Source organism: Hyla sarda, unplaced genomic scaffold (assembly GCF_029499605.1).
Source record: "Hyla sarda isolate aHylSar1 unplaced genomic scaffold, aHylSar1.hap1 scaffold_353, whole genome shotgun sequence".
NCBI lineage: Eukaryota > Metazoa > Chordata > Amphibia > Anura > Hylidae > Hyla > Hyla sarda.
This window is the reverse complement of record NW_026610295.1, coordinates 305491-314286: the sequence shown is the minus strand read 5'-3', so window position 1 is coordinate 314286 and position 8796 is coordinate 305491. Positions and strand designations below refer to the sequence as shown.

At 46.1% G+C, this 8796-nt stretch overlaps 4 non-coding genes across 4 annotated transcripts; all 4 read left to right on the top strand.

Moving 5' to 3' along the window:
• Positions 1 to 453: 453 nt before the first annotated feature.
• LOC130331631 (U2 spliceosomal RNA) lies at positions 454 to 644 on the top strand. The gene has a single exon (XR_008874498.1). It is a non-coding gene; the product is annotated as a U2 spliceosomal RNA (small nuclear RNA).
• Positions 645 to 2724: 2080 nt separating this feature from the next.
• Positions 2725 to 2915, top strand: LOC130331652 (U2 spliceosomal RNA). The gene has a single exon (XR_008874518.1). It is a non-coding gene; the product is annotated as a U2 spliceosomal RNA (small nuclear RNA).
• A 2090-nt stretch (positions 2916 to 5005) lies between these two features.
• Positions 5006 to 5196, top strand: LOC130331630 (U2 spliceosomal RNA). The gene has a single exon (XR_008874497.1). It is a non-coding gene; the product is annotated as a U2 spliceosomal RNA (small nuclear RNA).
• Positions 5197 to 7280: 2084 nt separating this feature from the next.
• LOC130331633 (U2 spliceosomal RNA) lies at positions 7281 to 7471 on the top strand. The gene has a single exon (XR_008874500.1). It is a non-coding gene; the product is annotated as a U2 spliceosomal RNA (small nuclear RNA).
• Positions 7472 to 8796: the final 1325 nt, after the last annotated feature.

Here is an 8796-nt window from a genome sequence, read left to right as displayed (position 1 = left end):
AGGTTGTCAAATAACCCGGGTTTAACCCACACAGGTAAGTCCAATGGGGTGCAGGCATGTCCTCTATGCTTACAGCTTCCCGTGGGTGTTGGTTTGATACCGTTTGGGGACAGCCAAGGAGGCATCTGCAGGCAACAAAGGTAGGTGTGTGCTTGTGTGTGTGTTTCCTATGCAGATCCTAAGCCCAGTGTCACATGCAAGTAGGAGGAGTAAGAAGGGTTCCTGGCAAATCCGGGTTATGGATTGCATTTAAAAAGGCCCCGTGGGAGTGCAATGGGCCCCTGTCTTGCTGCTTAGCAATAATGGTATGGGTTTAGGTTCTGCTGTGTGTACTGGTGGTTGACTGCCCCCCAGCCCAGAGTGTGCATGGAAAATTGTCTGGCAGCCTCCCTGACAGCAAGCAGTGATAGTGCCCATGAAGGGCACCTTGTTGGGCCCGCCCCTTTCACGGTTATCGCTTCTCGGCCTTTTGGCTAAGATCAAGTGTAGTATCTGTTCTTATCAGTTTAATATCTGATACGTCCCCTATCTGGGGACCATATATTAAATGGATTTTTGAGAACGGGGGCCGATTTCGAAGCTTGCTTCCGTCGCCCTATGCATTGACCCGATATGGCAGTATCTTCGGGTACAGTGCACCACCCCCTTACAGGGTTAAAAAGAAAGATTCCTACTTTCATTGCTACCTGCTTGCTGGCTAGCCAGCTAGCCAGCCCTGTGGGCCTTGCTGCTGCTGCAGCCAAAAAACAAAAGGTGGTGCTGCTGCTGCTTCTGCTGCTTCTGCTTCTGCTTGTGTCTGGCCGCTGTTGGAGCGTCCAGGCACAGGACTTCTGCTGCTGCTGACTAAATGGCCTCCTTAATTGGATCATTTGAGTAGCCAGCACACCTGTGCAGGAAGGGCATGACATGATAGGCAGCTGCCTTGATAGCGGGTGGGTGCTGAATGTTCCTAATTGACAAAATAAGATTAATGCTTATGAAGAAATATAAAATCTCATCCCTTCCCCAATATCGCGCCACACCCCTACCCCTTAATTCCCTGGTTGAACTTGATGGACATATGTCTTTTTTCGACCGTACTAACTATGTAACTATGTAACATAACATGGGGGGGGGGGGGTCTCCTGGCTGTTCACACAGGTGTGTCATTGCTGTACATTGACCATGCATTGCTTCTGTGGTATTGCAAAGGCAAAGACAAATGCTTCCAGCCATCCATTGCACTAATGGATTGGTCATCAGCTGGCTGTCTATGTCCCGCATCAATATAGACCAAAGTACAGAGGGTTAGGCTATGCTATTGTGCACCTACCTGATGCATCAGAAGGTGCGAGGCCCTTGCTAAATTCTGTGCACAGACTTTGAGATCTATACTTTAGACTGTATCTAAACCTGCTCCAACATGGACTGACATTCTGGCCTACTTTCAGCCGATGCGACTTGTCTGTCGCTGAACAGTCGCTTTTTATGTATTCAGCACCTATGTATAATGTTGTAAAAATGCTCTAGAAGCTAAAGTCGCAGAAATGTCACACATATTTGGCCTGCAACTTTCTGTGCGACAAATTCAGACAGGAAAAATCAGTATAAATCCTTAGAAAATTATCCCCCAGTATCTCCATCTGCTGGCGGTATTGAATAAGCATTGCTGCACTGATGGGGTATGCATTAGACGAAAAAAAAGAAGAAAAAGAAGAATAATACGCCCAGAAAAGAGGCGAAAAGGAGAAAAACGTAAAAAAACGTGAAAAAAAAGTAAGAGGAAGAGAAGGGAAAAAAAGGTGGAAATGGGTTTAAAAGTGATTTCGGCGGAGAAATATATATATATATATATATATATATATATATATACGCGCACACACACACATATATATAAACGTATTCTCCGTTGAGATATTGCAGCCGCTGCTGTGTCCAGGCCCAGGAGCCTTAGCACTGTGCTGTGATGTCACTCAATACCACTGACATCACTAGGTGTAAACAACATCTCTCCTTTGCTGTGTATGTGACTATGGAGCTGTTTGGTGATGTCGTCTATTATGGCCTTCATAGAAGCAACAGGAGATTTTTGCATCCATCTAGAACCCTCAGAACTACAGTGCTATGATGTCACTCACTTCCACAGGCCTTGCAGAGTGTAAACAACAACAACCCAGCTTTGTTGTGTATGTAACCATAGGGATTTGTGATGTCACCTAGAACCTTCACAGCAGCGACAGCTTTATGAGGAGCATCAGCACTGCTCTGCCTGAGCAGAACCATCACCGCCATAGGTTGTCAAATAACCCGGGTTTAACCCACACAGGTAAGTCCAATGGGGTGCAGGCATGTCCTCTATGCTTACAGCTTCCCGTGGGTGTTGGTTTGATACCGTTTGGGGACAGCCAAGGAGGCATCTGCAGGCAACAAAGGTAGGTGTGTGCTTGTGTGTGTGTTTCCTATGCAGATCCTAAGCCCAGTGTCACATGCAAGTAGGAGGAGTAAGAAGGGTTCCTGGCAAATCCGGGTTATGGATTGCATTTAAAAAGGCCCCGTGGGAGTGCAATGGGCCCCTGTCTTGCTGCTTAGCAATAATGGTATGGGTTTAGGTTCTGCTGTGTGTACTGGTGGTTGACTGCCCCCCAGCCCAGAGTGTGCATGGAAAATTGTCTGGCAGCCTCCCTGACAGCAAGCAGTGATAGTGCCCATGAAGGGCACCTTGTTGGGCCCGCCCCTTTCACGGTTATCGCTTCTCGGCCTTTTGGCTAAGATCAAGTGTAGTATCTGTCCTTATCAGTTTAATATCTGATACGTCCCCTATCTGGGCACCATATATTAAATGGATTTTTGAGAACGGGGGCCGATTTCGAAGCTTGCTTCCGTCGCCCTATGCATTGACCCGATATGGCAGTATCTTCGGGTACAGTGCACCACCCCCTTACAGGGTTAAAAAGAAAGATTCCTACTTTCATTGCTACCTGCTTGCTGGCTAGCCAGCTAGCCAGCCCTGTGGGCCTTGCTGCTGCTGCATCCAAAAAACAAAAGGTGGTGCTGCTGCTGCTTCTGCTGCTTCTGCTTCTGCTTGTGTCTGGCCGCTGTTGGAGCGTCCAGGCACAGGACTTCTGCTGCTGCTGACTAAATGGCCTCCTTAATTGGATCATTTGAGTAGCCAGCACACCTGTGCAGGTAGGGCATGACATGATAGGCAGCTGCCTTGATAGCGGGTGGGTGCTGAATGTTCCTAATTGACAAAATAAGATTAATGCTTATGAAGAAATATAAAATCTCATCCCTTCCCCAATATCGCGCCACACCCCTACCCCTTAATTCCCTGGTTGAACTTGATGGACATATGTCTTTTTTCGACCGTACTAACTATGTAACTATGTAACATAACATGGGGGGGGGGGGGTCTCCTGGCTGTTCACACAGGTGTGTCATTGCTGTACATTGACCATGCATTGCTTCTGTGGTATTGCAAAGGCAAAGACAAATGCTTCCAGCCATCCATTGCACTAATGGATTGGTCATCAGCTGGCTGTCTATGTCCCGCATCAATATAGACCAAAGTACAGAGGGTTAGGCTATGCTATTGTGCACCTACCTGATGCATCAGAAGGTGCGAGGCCCTTGCTAAATTCTGTGCACAGACTTTGAGATCTATACTTTAGACTGTATCTAAACCTGCTCCAACATGGACTGACATTCTGGCCTACTTTCAGCCGATGCGACTTGTCTGTCGCTGAACAGTCGCTTTTTATGTATTCAGCACCTATGTATAATGTTGTAAAAATGCTCTAGAAGCTAAAGTCGCAGAAATGTCACACATATTTGGCCTGCAACTTTCTGTGCGACAAATTCAGACAGGAAAAATCAGTATAAATCCTTAGAAAATTATCCCCCAGTGTCTCCATCTGCTGGCGGTATTGAATAAGCATTGCTGCACTGATGGGGTATGCATTAGACGAAAAAAAAGAAGAAAAAGAAGAATAATACGCCCAGAAAAGAGGCGAAAAGGAGAAAAACGTAAAAAAACGTGAAAAAAAAGTAAGAGGAAGAGAAGGGAAAAAAAGGTGGAAATGGGTTTAAAAGTGATTTCGGCGGAGAAATATATATATATATATATATATATATATATATATATATATATATACGCGCACACACACACATATATATAAACGTATTCTCCGTTGAGATATTGCAGCCGCTGCTGTGTCCAGGCCCAGGAGCCTTAGCACTGTGCTGTGATGTCACTCAATACCACTGACATCACTAGGTGTAAACAACATCTCTCCTTTGCTGTGTATGTGACTATGGAGCTGTTTGGTGATGTCGTCTATTATGGCCTTCATAGAAGCAACAGGAGATTGTTGCATCCATCTAGAACCCTCAGAACTACAGTGCTATGATGTCACTCACTTCCACAGGCCTTGCAGAGTGTAAACAACAACAACCCAGCTTTGTTGTGTATGTAACCATAGGGATTTGTGATGTCACCTAGAACCTTCACAGCAGCGACAGCTTTATGAGGAGCATCAGCACTGCTCTGCCTGAGCAGAACCATCACCGCCATAGGTTGTCAAATAACCCGGGTTTAACCCACACAGGTAAGTCCAATGGGGTGCAGGCATGTCCTCTATGCTTACAGCTTCCCATGGGTGTTGGTTTGATACCGTTTGGGGACAGCCAAGGAGGCATCTGCAGGCAACAAAGGTAGGTGTGTGCTTGTGTGTGTGTTTCCTATGCAGATCCTAAGCCCAGTGTCACATGCAAGTAGGAGGAGTAAGAAGGGTTCCTGGCAAATCCGGGTTATGGATTGCATTTAAAAAGGCCCCGTGGGAGTGCAATGGGCCCCTGTCTTGCTGCTTAGCAATAATGGTATGGGTTTAGGTTCTGCTGTGTGTACTGGTGGTTGACTGCCCCCCAGCCCAGAGTGTGCATGGAAAATTGTCTGGCAGCCTCCCTGACAGCAAGCAGTGATAGTGCCCATGAAGGGCACCTTGTTGGGCCCGCCCCTTTCACGGTTATCGCTTCTCGGCCTTTTGGCTAAGATCAAGTGTAGTATCTGTTCTTATCAGTTTAATATCTGATACGTCCCCTATCTGGGGACCATATATTAAATGGATTTTTGAGAACGGGGGCCGATTTCGAAGCTTGCTTCCGTCGCCCTATGCATTGACCCGATATGGCAGTATCTTCGGGTACAGTGCACCACCCCCTTACAGGGTTAAAAAGAAAGATTCCTACTTTCATTGCTACCTGCTTGCTGGCTAGCCAGCTAGCCAGCCCTGTGGGCCTCGCTGCTGCTGCAGCCAAAAAACAAAAGGTGGTGCTGCTGCTGCTTCTGCTGCTTCTGCTTCTGCTTGTGTCTGGCCGCTGTTGGAGCGTCCAGGCACAGGACTTCTGCTGCTGCTGACTAAATGGCCTCCTTAATTGGATCATTTGAGTAGCCAGCACACCTGTGCAGGTAGGGCATGACATGATAGGCAGCTGCCTTGATAGCGGGTGGGTGCTGAATGTTCCTAATTGACAAAATAAGATTAATGCTTATGAAGAAATATAAAATCTCATCCCTTCCCCAATATCGCGCCACACCCCTACCCCTTAATTCCCTGGTTGAACTTGATGGACATATGTCTTTTTTCGACCGTACTAACTATGTAACTATGTAACATAACATGGGGGGGGGGGGGGGTCTCCTGGCTGTTCACACAGGTGTGTCATTGCTGTACATTGACCATGCATTGCTTCTGTGGTATTGCAAAGGCAAAGACAAATGCTTCCAGCCATCCATTGCACTAATGGATTGGTCATCAGCTGGCTGTCTATGTCCCGCATCAATATAGACCAAAGTACAGAGGGTTAGGCTATGCTATTGTGCACCTACCTGATGCATCAGAAGGTGCGAGGCCCTTGCTAAATTCTGTGCACAGACTTTGAGATCTATACTTTAGACTGTATCTAAACCTGCTCCAACATGGACTGACATTCTGGCCTACTTTCAGCCGATGCGACTTGTCTGTCGCTGAACAGTCGCTTTTTATGTATTCAGCACCTATGTATAATGTTGTAAAAATGCTCTAGAAGCTAAAGTCGCAGAAATGTCACACATATTTGGCCTGCAACTTTCTGTGCGACAAATTCAGACAGGAAAAATCAGTATAAATCCTTAGAAAATTATCCCCCAGTGTCTCCATCTGCTGGCGGTATTGAATAAGCATTGCTGCACTGATGGGGTATGCATTAGACGAAAAAAAAGAAGAAAAAGAAGAATAATACGCCCAGAAAAGAGGCGAAAAGGAGAAAAACGTAAAAAAACGTGAAAAAAAAGTAAGAGGAAGAGAAGGGAAAAAAAGGTGGAAATGGGTTTAAAAGTGATTTCGGCGGAGAAATATATATATATATATATATATATATATATATATATACGCGCACACACACACATATATATAAACGTATTCTCCGTTGAGATATTGCAGCCGCTGCTGTGTCCAGGCCCAGGAGCCTTAGCACTGTGCTGTGATGTCACTCAATACCACTGACATCACTAGGTGTAAACAACATCTCTCCTTTGCTGTGTATGTGACTATGGAGCTGTTTGGTGATGTCGTCTATTATGGCCTTCATAGAAGCAACAGGAGATTGTTGCATCCATCTAGAACCCTCAGAACTACAGTGCTATGATGTCACTCACTTCCACAGGCCTTGCAGAGTGTAAACAACAACAACCCAGCTTTGTTGTGTATGTAACCATAGGGATTTGTGATGTCACCTAGAACCTTCACAGCAGCGACAGCTTTATGAGGAGCATCAGCACTGCTCTGCCTGAGCAGAACCATCACCGCCATAGGTTGTCAAATAACCCGGGTTTAACCAACACAGGTAAGTCCAATGGGGTGCAGGCATGTTCTCTATGCTTACAGCTTCCCGTGGGTGTTGGTTTGATACCGTTTGGGGACAGCCAAGGAGGCATCTGCAGGCAACAAAGGTAGGTGTGTGCTTGTGTGTGTGTTTCCTATGCAGATCCTAAGCCCAGTGTCACATGCAAGTAGGAGGAGTAAGAAGGGTTCCTGGCAAATCCGGGTTATGGATTGCATTTAAAAAGGCCCCGTGGGAGTGCAATGGGCCCCTGTCTTGCTGCTTAGCAATAATGGTATGGGTTTAGGTTCTGCTGTGTGTACTGGTGGTTGACTGCCCCCCAGCCCAGAGTGTGCATGGAAAATTGTCTGGCAGCCTCCCTGACAGCAAGCAGTGATAGTGCCCATGAAGGGCACCTTGTTGGGCCCGCCCCTTTCACGGTTATCGCTTCTCGGCCTTTTGGCTAAGATCAAGTGTAGTATCTGTTCTTATCAGTTTAATATCTGATACGTCCCCTATCTGGGGACCATATATTAAATGGATTTTTGAGAACGGGGGCCGATTTCGAAGCTTGCTTCCGTCGCCCTATGCATTGACCCGATATGGCAGTAACTTCGGGTACAGTGCACCACCCCCTTACAGGGTTAAAAAGAAAGATTCCTACTTTCATTGCTACCTGCTTGCTGGCTAGCCAGCTAGCCAGCCCTGTGGGCCTTGCTGCTGCTGCAGCCAAAAAACAAAAGGTGGTGCTGCTGCTGCTGCTTCTGCTTCTGCTTGTGTCTGGCCGCTGTTGGAGCGTCCAGGCACAGGACTTCTGCTGCTGCTGACTAAATGGCCTCCTTAATTGGATCATTTGAGTAGCCAGCACACCTGTGCAGGTAGGGCATGACATGATAGGCAGCTGCCTTGATAGCGGGTGGGTGCTGAATGTTCCTAATTGACAAAATAAGATTAATGCTTATGAAGAAATATAAAATCTCATCCCTTCCCCAATATCGCGCCACACCCCTACCCCTTAATTCCCTGGTTGAACTTGATGGACATATGTCTTTTTTCGACCGTACTAACTATGTAACTATGTAACATAACATGGGGGGGGGGGGTCTCCTGGCTGTTCACACAGGTGTGTCATTGCTGTACATTGACCATGCATTGCTTCTGTGGTATTGCAAAGGCAAAGACAAATGCTTCCAGCCATCCATTGCACTAATGGATTGGTCATCAGCTGGCTGTCTATGTCCCGCATCAATATAGACCAAAGTACAGAGGGTTAGGCGATGCTATTGTGCACCTACCTGATGCATCAGAAGGTGCGAGGCCCTTGCTAAATTCTGTGCACAGACTTTGAGATCTATACTTTAGACTGTATCTAAACCTGCTCCAACATGGACTGACATTCTGGCCTACTTTCAGCCGATGCGACTTGTCTGTCGCTGAACAGTTGCTTTTTATGTATTCAGCACCTATGTATAATGTTGTAAAAATGCTCTAGAAGCTAAAGTCGCAGAAATGTCACACATATTTGGCCTGCAACTTTCTGTGCGACAAATTCAGACAGGAAAAATCAGTATAAATCCTTAGAAAATTATCCCCCAGTGTCTCCATCTGCTGGCGGTATTGAATAAGCATTGCTGCACTGATGGGGTATGCATTAGACGAAAAAAAAGAAGAAAAAGAAGAATAATACGCCCAGAAAAGAGGCGAAAAGGAGAAAAACGTAAAAAAACGTGAAAAAAAAGTAAGAGGAAGAGAAGGGAAAAAAAGGTGGAAATGGGTTTAAAAGTGATTTCGGCGGAGAAATATATATATATATATATATATATATATATATATATATACGCGCACACACACACATATATATAAACGTATTCTCCGTTGAGATATTGCAGCCGCTGCTGTGTCCAGGCCCAGGAGCCTTAGCACTGTGCTGTGATGTCACTCAATACCACTGACATCACT